Genomic DNA, 10598 nt, shown 5'->3' with positions numbered 1-10598 from the left:
TTTCAAAAAATCTGAGGTATTTTCCATCATGCAGTATCCTGCCTGTAATCAAACCGTTTTACCTCATGATTACGTAGATCTTTCTAGAAAGCTTTCAAAGCCCAAGAGCCTATGACAAGGTGTCACCATGGGAGGATCAAAAGGCACACTTCTCACTTAGAACAAACTCTACAAGCTTTGGTCAGAGGTTTTATTGTTCTCGGGGGGCCATGAATGTGGAGGTGTGTGTAGCTGTTACAAAAGCCCCTGTTCTCCGGTGGAGCCCCAAAAGTCCCTGGACATGAGCAATGAAGCCACAGCTGCTTCTCAGAAGGCGATCATGAAGCATAAGTAGATGTTCATGTTGTCTTCATCCATTACCATTGCTAAGACTTCGGGCTCTATGTCACGCATAAAAAAAACAGCATGACACTGGCTGTGTTCAGAGAGACGGCTAAGTCCAGCAACATGTCCTTCACGGCCGCATTCCCCAGCAGTTGGGAGTCCTCGCTCTCAGCCATGTCGATCACCTCCATGCCTTCCCCTGTTGATGAAGCCACAAATGTTTCTTCCATCTTCCCCCCGCCTTAAACATAAAGGGGGAATCAAAAATCTCTTTTCTATGATTCTCACTCTTTCATTCACTCTGTGTGCTGACACTCCATTCTGCCCTTTCCCCTGAATTGTGTTTACATTCCCTTCTTAGGCTAAATCTAGACATGTAGTTAAAAAACCGGTGTGAAAATGCTTTTTAAAGAAATGTTCTAAATTATACGTATATCAAATTTCCCATTCACTCACCATCGCCAACTAGTGTTACATTTGTGTCGTGCGCTTAAAACACCCTTAAAACGTTATATTTGAGTCCCTTAGTTTATCCTGACACTACCTCTAGCAAATTTGCATTGAGTTTTCATGAGAACCGGGTTTTCCTGAGAAAGTGGTTGTTTCAAGAGGAATGGAAATGTTTTGCAACACACGCACATGCATGCCACATGTGGTGCATTTGATATAGCTATTTGCAGACGTGTCTCTCAGACTGTTGCTGCTTCATCGCTGGAGGCTTATGCGGAGGAAATAATTCTCCCTGCTGTGTCACATTGTATTGGCAGTTTCATTGCTCTCCTGCACTGCACAGAAAGCCTTTGGTCCAATCCAGCTGCAGTTAATGCACATGTATGCATGCCTATCTGAAAGCAATGCAGTGTGTGCTGATGGCACCCGTGGTTCAATGCACGAGGTGAATGCGCTCCCTCTTCCCCACCACGTTGACACCTCTCCAAACAATCTTTTGAGGAGATTTCACCCCTCCCATATCCAAGAATCTCCTGAGGAGTCTGCTGATTCTGCAGAGAGGAGGAGGCGTGTTCTGCTCTCTAATTATTCTGCTCCAGCACCACATCAAAGAGTCAGTGAGTGAGTCAGTGAGTCGGTCAGTCAGTCAGTGTGTCGGAGAGAGAGAGAGTGTTAGAGAGAGATTGTGTGTTTAGATAAGGTTGCTGCTAAGAGCAGCTGCAGACACTGAGTGCGGTTTAGCATTCTTTATGCTTAGGCTCATTTAGCTCTGTATATAGTTGTACGTATTATAGTTGTAGTTATAGAATAAAGAAGATATTGTACAGAGCTGCTCTCCGAGTTGTTTATATACTCTGCTATACTCTGCTGTGTGACGACTGTCTACTTGTGGAAGTGAATCCGGTGCTCACAACTCTAAGCTGTGAGTCCACAGCACTTTGACCTGTTCCTGTGCTGAAGGTGGTCTCTGGAAGTGCTACCCAGCTCACATAGCCCAGTTGGGGCTGAAGTGGATGAGTCCAGTCAGTGGCACTGGCTCAAGGGCGATGCTGGCATCTTTGCCCCCTTGTAAACAGCTGTGAACAAATTTATTTTATGGACACAAAAGTGCACCCCCCCACACTTCTGCTGGGCATGCCTATTTAGTTTTCTATGCATTCTAGCAATTGTGCCAGTTACTGAGGAACCACTGAATGCATCTCACGAAATCCTGGGGCACAGGAGAAATTCTGGGGCACAGAGTTCGTACTTCACAATGGCTGTCCATTTCTAGGTAACGGGTGAGCAATCTGTCTTTAACGAAAGCATGACTGCCACAATCAATCTCCTTGAGGATTTTAGGACAAACCTGGGGTTCTCGTAGATAGATCCTGGTTTTTGAAAGCCACTCCCGGTGAACAAGCCTGCACAACTTGTGACGCACATACCCTCCAACATTCCTCAGATGAAAATAGGGACATTTCTCACTCCCCTGCAACTGACCCTCCGAGACCACCCGTTTTTTGCCTTCCCCCCGCAGAGCATTTCCTATCAGTAGAAGGGTGAGTGCCACCACCCCTAGGCCAACAGGACACAGCACACCCACCCTCTAACATCCTGAGAAAAACCCTTCATCCCAATGTTATTCCAAGGGCAGAGTTCCCTGGGAGGAGGGATTGTGAATCGCATAGGGGTCTCCTAGCAACTCTCAGCACACTTAACAAACTGGGGTTCCAGGATTCTTTGGGGGAATCCACGATTGTTTAAAGCGATATGACCCTGCTTTAATGGTATGGGGCCACTTGCCTATCCAAATCTATCCAAATGTTGCTCGGTATTTTGGAACGGCAGTAGCTGTTCTATAAGTGCCACACAATCCACTGTGAGATGAAACTTTCTATGAAACATTTCAAAGGATTTTTTTAATAGGGAACTCTTTCTGTCCATTTACCAGCACGTCCTGCTTCCACGTTCAGCACAGGGCAAGCTATTGCAGATGGTGCTGTGGTCTAAACCACTGAGCCTCTTAGGCTTGCCGATCAGAAGGTCGGAAGTTCGAATCCCCGCAATAGGGTGAGCTCCCGTTGCTCAGTCCCAGCTCCTGATAACCTAGCAGTTTGAAAGCATGCCAGTGCAAGTAGATAAATAGGTACCACTGTGGCAGGAAGGTAAACAGCGTTTCTGTGCGCTCTGGCTTCTGTCAGGGTGTCCCGTTGTGCCAGAAGCAGTTTAGTCATGCTGGCCACATGACCCAGAAAGCTGTCTGTGGACAAGCGCTGGCTCCTTCAGCCTGAAAGCGAGATGAGCGCCACAACCCCACAGTCGCCTTTGACTGGACTTAACTGTCCAGGGGTCCTTTACCTATGAATATATGAAGACAGCTGGTGGGGGAAGGGGCACATTCCACAATCGTGGTGTGGGGTTTTTAGGCACAGGTTTTCACTTGCACTGTTACCATCTTCCTACTGCCATGTCACCACCTTCTGTCTGTTTTGCCTCCGTTCCTGACACCACTGATTTCTCAGGTTGCTATGCCCTGTGGCTCTATCATATTACTTACCTCCTCCCTGTCTCTTGTCCATGGTTGCTTGGAAGACAGCTTGGCTGATGAAGCCATCAGAGTAAACAAGGAAGTGGGTTGTGAAGAGCACAGCCAGCAGGCCGATGGTACCCTCCAGGGACACCATTGGGACCGGATCACCCTTTCTCCACCTCTACCATTTGAAAGGACAGGAGACACCCCTCCTCATGGACCCCCTTGAGTTAATGAAGCACTGGGTCAGGTTTCTCACTCCTGAACAGGGCTCATGACATCACCAGACCTTTGTGACATAATACGAGCTCACACACTTCTTCTGCATGCCTCCGGTGAGCAGGATCACAAAGGGAAGGGGACAACAAATAATGAAAACGCAGTTGTCTTTGAACAGAGAAAATGTCAGAACAAAGAAAGGGGCTGAGGTTTGGGCCAGGAAGACAACTGGCTGATGTTTGTTATATGTAGATACCAATCCAACAGGAAGCGAGCCAACATTTCTCTCATGAAAACAGGGGCACCCTATTCAATTGATATTAATATTATTATTAATAGCCTGTCCATCTGACTGGGTTGCCCCAGCCACCCTGGGCGGCTTCCAACAGATATAAAAACACAATAAAACATTAAACATTAAAAAAAATCCCATTTCACTGATGAAAATAGAGATGTCCTGAGGGAAAGTGGGGCATCCCAGGATCAAATCAGGAACTGGGATGGCTTCTGTAAATCCAGGAATGTCCCTGGAAAATAGGGACACTTGGAGGGTCTGCGTTCTTATTAAATTTTCAGAAACATGGAGCTATAGCTGAACAATGGCACACATCCTGTTGATGCAGCTTGTGAAATCTCATAGAAAACTTAATGTAATCATTCTGCTTCTCATGCCAGGAAGGTCATCCCTCTACTAAATATCCCCACAACTAGGAGGCAGGGTTGCTCCCTGTAGTATTGCCATCTCTCAGAATAAAAAAATATGGGGAGATGGCGGTGGCAGCTGTTCATTTCCATGGGACTTGTAGAGGAAAGCATCTAGTTCTGCTGCTCCAGAGAAGCGGACACGGAGCAATGGATCCAAACTACAAGAAAGAAGATTCCACCTAAACATTAGGAAGAACTTCCTGACAGTAAGAGCTGTTTGACAGTGGAATTTGCTGCCAAGGAGTGTGGTGGAGTCTCCTTCTTTGGAGGTCTTTAAGCAGAGGCTTGACAACCATATGTCAGGAGTGCTCTGTTGGTGTTTCCTGCTTGGCAGGGGGTTGGACTCGATGGCCCTTGTGGTCTCTTCCAACTCTATGATTCTATGATTCTAGTTGGATGGTACCCATCGGGACTTTGAAAGATGAACACTTATTCACTAAGATAGCCTCCAGATGGTGCTCTAACATAGTAGGTATGTTAGTCCTGGGAAAGGAGACTATCAGCAAGTGAATCAATACAGTACTGCTTTTTATTTACGTCTGACAGGCACCTCCTCTGTGATGCCTTGTTGCAGAGCATCATCTTTATTTTTTCGTGTCATCCCAGACTGAAAAAGATCTTGCATGATCTAGCCTAGGTCCTCTACTAAGCCTGTAGCTTAGGAAGGACTACATAGCTCAGAGGTAGAGCATCTGCTTTGCATTTAGAAGGCCAGGGTTCAATCCCTCAGCAACCTCAGTTAGGGCTGGGGAAGTCCCCCACGTGAAACGCAGACAATCCACTGTGAACCAGTGTAGACTAGACAACCAATAGACAGGAGCCGCAAGGTACACTTGGACAAAATTACTTGAAAAACCCTCAAGACTATGAACTGGGTGGGAAGCTTCTAAAAGAGTCAGTACTTTCTTTTTTTGTAAAAAAATATATATTAAATTTTTCTCTTTTACATTTTAGAATATTCATTTAAAAAACCTTAAAATATCAGTGACTTCCCTTCTTCTCTTTCTATGGTTCTTCTTGTTCTCTCATTCTATATGTTAAGTCTGCAAGCTGCACATATTCCATCAGTTTAAGTTGCCATTCTTCTTTAGTTGGGACCTCACTCGTTTTCCATTTTGGGGCTAACAAAACACGGGCCACAGTAGTAGAAGTTGTTTAGTCGTTTAGTCGTGTCCGCCTCTTCATGACCCCATGGACCAGAGCACACCAGGCACTCCTGTCTTCCACTGCCTCCTGCAGTTTGACCAAACTCATGCTGGTATCTTCGAGAACACTGTCCAACCATCTCGTCCTCTGTCGTCCCCTTCTCCTTGTGCCCTCCATCTTTCCCAACATCAGGGTCTTTTCCAGGGAGTCTTTTCTTCTCATGAGGAGCCCAAAGTATTGGAGCCTCAGCTTCAGGATCTGTCCTTCCAGTGAGCACTCAGGGCTGATTTCCTTCAGAATGGAGAGGTTTGACCTTCTTGCAGTCCATGGGACTCTCAAGAGTCTCATTCAAAAGCATACATAAATAACCTTTTTTTTTTGACACCTGGGAATTCCCAAGAGTCAATTACTCATAGCTTCTTAAAAACGCAAGCCTTCTTCCTTCAGTTGTGGTAACATTAACCTTGCAGTTTCAAGCATATTAGCATTTTACTTGTTTGACATGACACCAGGTCTCTGGCTGACAGCTGCCAATCTCTGGAGGCTTCTCATACAACTCCTGTAAACAGGAACCACATTGGAAGGGGCGGGGTAATTCTGAGCATCCCTCCCACCACCTATTGGTTTCTTCCATTCCTGTCACATTTGTGGTACAATATGGAGCAGGGGTGCCAATTTGAATAATATTTTTTGTGGGGGGGGGGCAGGTAAACTCCATCCTGCATAATTGATCACAAGATACAGTGCACACACACTATTTGAATGGGAATGCCCATCAACTTTTGAGGAGGCAGCCCCCTCAAATATTTTATTGGGGAGATGGCGAAGGCACCTTGGCCACTATGTTATGGAGCCAGTTGGCACAAGTCCGTATTCCAAAAAACTCTTAACTTCCTTTCAATAGGGGAAAAATAATGAAATGAGGGTATCTTAAAATGGAGGACAAGCAAGGATCCCTTGACCAGCAAGGATTTGTCTGGTAGGTTGCTCAGTGCTCTAGGGGAGGGGGAAATTGTATTGGTTGGCTAAAATACGGCTCAGTTTACAGGAATATTTTGTTTCCAATTCCTAATTCAACCCCATATTTCTAAAAATCCACAGGGTTTTTGCAGTTTGGTTTTCTGGCCTCCCCAAAAGACATCAGGCAGACATTACCTAGGTTGATTCAGGGGGACTCTGAGAGACATAAATATCAGAAAGAGACTATTTGGGTGATCTGGAAATCATTATCTGGCTATCCAGATATCAAGGAACACATAGGCCAGGAGAGTATCCAACATAGATGTTGCTGATTACAGTTCCCATTATCCTAGACCTTTGGCCATGCTGGCTGGAGCTAATGGGACTTATAGTCCAAAGGATGGAGAGCACCACTATTGGTTATAGGCTTATCAGCTGCAAAGGAGGACGGGATTCTTGTGCCTTTAATAGCCAAGGAGAGAAAACGGAGACGAATTTTAGCAAGGGGAGGAAGAGTTTGGATTTGATATCCCACTTTATCACTACCCGAAGGAGTCTCAAAGCGGCTAACATTCTCCTTTCCCTTCCTCCCCCACAACAAACACTCTGTGAGGTGAGTGGGGCTGAAAGACTTCAGAGAAGTGTGACTAGCCCAAGGTCACCCAGCAGCTGCATGTGGAGGAGCGGAGACGCGAACCCGGTTCCCCAGATTACGAGTCTACTGATCTTAGCCACTACACCACACTGGCTCTCCAATTCCACTGGAATTGGTCTCATGCCTCCAAATCAGGCATAGGCAAACTCCCCCCTCCAGATGTTTGGGACTACAATTCCCATCATCCCTAGCTAACAGGACTAGTAGTCAGGGATGATGGGAATTGTAGTCCCAAACATCTGGAGGGCCAGAGTTTGCCTATGCCTGCTCCAAAACAACCTGCCCATGCTACAGTTCCCTCTTCTGTTCAACTATAAAAGGCATAGGAGCCTAGTTTTTATTTGAAGGTGGCCACTTTGCAAGCAACCCTGTTTGTCTTCTAGAACTTCTCCAGATTTCAGGGCCAGCTTTTCGCCTCTTAATACCCGAAATGAGGTGTGTGCAGATGAGGCAGATGGGTTAATGCTCCCCCCGCCAGGGCAAACAAGCAGTCACATGAGCCTGTCGCCTAACGCAGTTCTCCGGTCCAGCGGAGCACAGAAGAGGTTATCAGCCTCCGCATCAAAACACTGTCCCCATCGAGCTCCTTGAGTGTAAGCTCATTCCCAAGAGTGGGCGTGAAGACCCCCAGGCAAGAAGGAGCCAGTGAAGGGAAGAAGCAAATTGGAATGAAAGATCCTAATCAGCCTGCTTGCTAATCGGTGCCCAAGACTTGGCTCCTCGCAAAGGAGGAGGGGATTAGGCCAAGGAAAGACCTTTCCACTTGCAGGGCAGGACTTGGGCAGAGAAGGGCATGGAGGACAAAGGAAGGGCAGGCAGAGAATTGCAGAGTTGGAAGGGATTCAATCATCTAGTCCAACCCCTTGCAACCCAGCGCTGGGACAAAAGAGATCGTAGAAAAATCACAGGCAAAGTTATTGTGTGACTAAAGATAAAGGAAAAGGAGCCCTGGATGGTTGAGTCCAGTCAAAGGCGACTATGGGGTTGCGGCGCTCATCTCGCTTTCAGGCCGAGGGAGCTGGCTAAACCACTTCTGGCACAACGGGACACCATGACGGAAACCAGAGCGTACGAAAACACCATTTACCTTCCCGCTGCAGCAGTACCTATTTATCTACTTGTACTTGTGTGCTAGCGAACTGCTAGGTTGGCAGGAGCTGGGACAGAGCAACGAGAGCTCACCCCGTCATGGGGATTCGAACCGCCGACCTTCTAATCAGCAAGCCCAAGAGGCTCAATGGTTTAGACCACAGCGCCACCCGTATCTCTGTAAACTTCATCTGTGACTACAGGTTTACAGGACAGGTTTAACAGCCTCCCTAAATCCAGGAAAGGAATGTTCTGATGAACAGGGCAAGCCAGAGGTAGCAGCACGTGGTTCCTTCGTTAAACTGGGATGGCGGAGGAGCAGGTGGGCTCCACTCCACAATGCAGGCATTATTTGATTCGAGTCCCCAGTGCAAACCCAATTGGGTACTGTTCACATGGTCTTCCCCTACTTTTTGAAGAATCACCCACAGTGGGCTTCCATGTGGCTTTCGTATCATTCCTCCACATCATGCTGTTGAAGTGTGCTGCCGCAGCTGAATGTACAAACCCAGGCCCCAGCAAGGAACTGTTGTCAGTCAGAAAAAGCAAAAGTTGTGTATTGTCAGGATGGATGATAGTGCGGACATGCTTAGAATTCCCCCAGCGAAAGAAATTAGAATAGCCGAAGGAGAGGAGCCTTCAGTGAGTTGCCCCGAGGCTGCGAAATGAGCTGCCAAAACAGATACAATCTCTGTCAGTCTCTTTAACACACTCGAAAAATGTATTTGCTTTTAACCTTTATAAATTGCCTTTCGACTGATTGTATCCAAGACAGTAGAGAACAGCAGCGTGAAAACAGCTTGATAGTTTAAAATGGCAGCATGTCAGAACAATTCGTTAGAATAAATATTGCAACTGAATGAAAATCTGTAAATGGAAAGGTTAGTGTTCACCACATGCTTGGAAATGTACAAAGTAGGGCCTTTCATTTCTATTTTAAAGGGGAGCCTGTTTGTTGAGATGGTTTTGGAGATGTCTACTTTCTACCCAAATGGATCAAGCGTGCGGCCTTAGTGGCTGGGGCAACCCAGTTAGATGGGTGGGGTATATAATAATAATAATAATAATAATAATAATAATAATAATAATAATTGGATAGGACACCCCTGTTTTCATAGGAGAAATGTTGGCGTGTATGCAGGAGTGGCCTCGGGGAGGGAAGGGTACACAGACATGGGCTGCTGCTGAAAATGTAATGATTTGTAGCGATTTGGCTGTTTTCTGCAATTGCCACCAAACTTAGAAGAAGAAGAAGAAGAAGAAGAAGAAGAAGAAGAAGAAGAAGAAGAAGAGGAGGAGTTTGGATTTGATATCCCACCTTTCACTCCCTTTAAGGAGTCTCAAAGCGGCTAACATTCTCCTTTCCCTTCCTCCCCCACAACAGACACTCTGTGAGGTAAGTGGGGCTGAGAGACTTCAAAGAAGTGTGACTAGCCCAAGGTCCCCCAGCAGCTGCGTGTGGAGGAGCAGGGAATCAAACCCGGTTCACCAGATTACGAGACTACCGCTCTTAACCACTACACCACACTGGCTCACACTTACCACAACGTTCTGGAAAAAAGTACAGCACAGATAACTGGGAGTGGTGACAGGTGCGGCCCTGCAGCACTGCGGCCGTTCTCATGTCACTGAGTACACTTCGAGGTCTCTGCGGTCATTCTTCCTGAGGCAGGCAGTCCCTCACATTTCTGCGTCTTGCTTATTACTATTATCAAGGTGTTACACACACTGTACTGCCAGAATCTATTTTTAATACCTGACCTGTGCATTCTAAGCCTTGCCAAACAGGCTGACTATGCCTTGTCTTGAGCAGAGAGCTTCGCTCCCTCCAGGCCATTGCAACATTAATGCTCTTCTTGGAGGAGGTTTAAGTTGCAGTTTAGTTGCCAAGTTTCCCTTATTTTTTGCCAGAGATTACCGCCTTCTATGGCCTCAGCAGGGGACACAGGTGGCGCTGTGGGTTAAACCACAAAGCCTAGGACTTGCCAATCAGAAGGTCGGCGGTCTGAATCCCTGCGACGGGGTGAGCTCCCGTTGCTCGGTCCCTGCTCCTGCCAACCTTAGCAGTTCGAAAGCACGTCAAAGTGCAAGTAGATAAATAGGTACCGCTCCGGCGGGAAGGTAAACAGCGTTTCCGTGCACTGCTGTAGTTTGCCAGAAGCGGCTTAGTCATGCTGGCCACATGACCCGGAAGCTGTACACCGGCTCCCTCGGCCAGTAAAGCGAGATGAGTGCCGCAACCCCAGAGTCGGCCACAACTGGACCTAATGGTCAGGGGTCCCTTTACCTTTACCTATGTCCTCAGCAAACACTCTAATCTGCATAAAACCATTGGGGGGCTAAGAGTAATCAAGTTCTGCAAGTTAGGTTGGAGTCTATAGTAGTAAGGGGTTCTGGAGCACACAAATGCATGCATGAAATCCAAACAAGAGCTGTAACACTGAAGCGTAGACTATCTCTGTTTCCAAGGCTTCGAATCTTCCCTAATAGGGAAATCACAGGCCAATGCTTTACAACACATTGATTATAATTGACAGA

The 10598-nt window shown here is 46.8% G+C and overlaps 1 long non-coding RNA gene across 1 annotated transcript; it reads right to left on the bottom strand.

Moving 5' to 3' along the window:
• Positions 1–176: 176 nt before the first annotated feature.
• On the bottom strand, positions 177–3837 carry LOC310667896. Its single transcript, XR_014506362.1, has 2 exons — positions 3314–3837; positions 177–523 (listed from the first exon to the last, which is right to left on the bottom strand). It is a non-coding gene; the product is annotated as an uncharacterized lncRNA (long non-coding RNA).
• Positions 3838–10598: the final 6761 nt, after the last annotated feature.

This window comes from Podarcis tiliguerta, assembly GCF_965153285.1.
Source record: "Podarcis tiliguerta genome assembly, chromosome: 17".
Classification (NCBI taxonomy): domain Eukaryota; kingdom Metazoa; phylum Chordata; class Lepidosauria; order Squamata; family Lacertidae; genus Podarcis; species Podarcis tiliguerta.
This window is presented reverse-complemented; position numbering and strand designations above follow the sequence as displayed.